Source organism: Lolium perenne, chromosome 7 (genome assembly GCF_019359855.2).
Source record: "Lolium perenne isolate Kyuss_39 chromosome 7, Kyuss_2.0, whole genome shotgun sequence".
Classification (NCBI taxonomy): Eukaryota; Viridiplantae; Streptophyta; class Magnoliopsida; order Poales; family Poaceae; genus Lolium; species Lolium perenne.
The window spans coordinates 11,960,533-11,962,279 of record NC_067250.2 but is presented as its reverse complement, the minus strand read 5'-3'; positions in this window follow the sequence as shown (position 1 = coordinate 11,962,279).

Sequence of the window (1,747 nt, the reverse complement as noted above, 5' to 3'; positions counted from 1 at the left end):
AAGATAGTTGATACTACTTCCAATGACATAGAGAACAAGTATATGATGATGAAAGATGGACCGGGGTTCCCAGCTATCTACACTAGTGGCAACTCTCCAATAACAAGTGTTGGGTGAACAAATTACAGTTGGGCAATTGATAGGATTGATAAAGCATTAAGAAAGAACATCAATTCATTAATCATGTAGGCATGTTTTCCATATTTAGTCGTACGTGCTCGCAATGAGAAACTTGCACAACATCTATTGTCCTACCAGCCGGTGGCAGCCGGGCCTCAAGGGAAACTACTGGATATTAAGGTACTCCTTTTAATAGAGCACCGGAGCAAAGCATTAACACTTGGTGAAAACATGTGATCCTCACATCACCGCCATCCCCTCCGGTTGTCCCGATTTCTGTCACTTCGGGGCCTTTGGTTCCGGACAGTGACATGTGCATACAACTTGTAGATACAATCTAAGCAATAAGTATAGAGCTTAAATCTAAGATCATGCCACTCGGGCCCTAGTGACAAGCATTAAGCATAACAAGATTGCAGCAACAATAACTTCACAAACTTTATAGATAGACTAATCATAATGTATCATCCATCGGATCCCAACAAACACAACACCGATTACATCAGATGAATCTCAATCATGTAAGGCAGCTCATGAGATCATTGTATTGAAGTACATGGGGGAGAGAATACCAACTAGCTACAGCTAGAACCCGTAGTCCATGGGGGAACTACTCACGGAGCATGATGGAGGCGATGGCGTTGATGGAGATGGCTTCCGGGGGCACTTCCCCGTCCCGGCAGGGTGCCGGAACAGAGACTTTTGTCCCCCGAATTGGAGTTTCGCGATGGCGGCGGCGCCTCAGTAACTTTTCTGCAGTTTCGTCAATTGGTACGGTGTTTTTAGGTCGAAAGGGATTTTATAGGCGAAGAGGTGGCGCAGGGGGGCACCTGGGGGCGCCTCACCCTAGGCTGGCGCGGGCCCAGGCTTGGCCGCGCCGCCATAGGGTGTGGTGGCCCTCTGGCCCCTCTCCGACTCTTCTTCGGTGTTCTGGAGCCTTCCGGGAAAAATAGGAGGTTTGGCGTTGATTTCGTCCAATTCCGAGAATATTGCCCGAACAGCCTTTCTGGAACCAAAAACAGCAGAAACAGAACCGGCACTGTGGCATCTCGTTAATAGGTTAGTTCCGGAAAATGCATGAAATCATCATAAAGTGCAAGCAAAACATGTAAGTATTGTCATAAAACAAGCATGGAACATCAGAAATTATGGATACGTTGGAGACGTATCAGCATCCCCAAGCTTAGTTCCTGCTCGTCCCGAGCAGGTAAACGATAAAAAGAATAATTTCTGTAGTGACATGCTACTTACATAACCTTGATCATACTATTACAAAGCATATGAAATGAATGAAGTGACTCAAGGCAATGATCTATAGTTGCTAACAAGTAGATAACATATAGCAAAACTTTTCATGAATAGTACTTTCAAGACAAGCATCAAAAGTCTTGCATAAGAGTTAACTCATAAAGCAATAAATTCAAAGTAAAATCATCGGAGCAACACAAAGGAAGATATAAGTTTCAGCAGTTGCTTTCAACTTTCAACATGCATATCTCATGGATAATTGTCAACATAAAGTAATATGATGAATGCAAATATGCAAGTATGTAAGAATCAATGCACAGTTGATACAAGTGTTTGCTTCTAAGATGGAAGGAAGTAGGTAAAGTGACCCAACATAAAG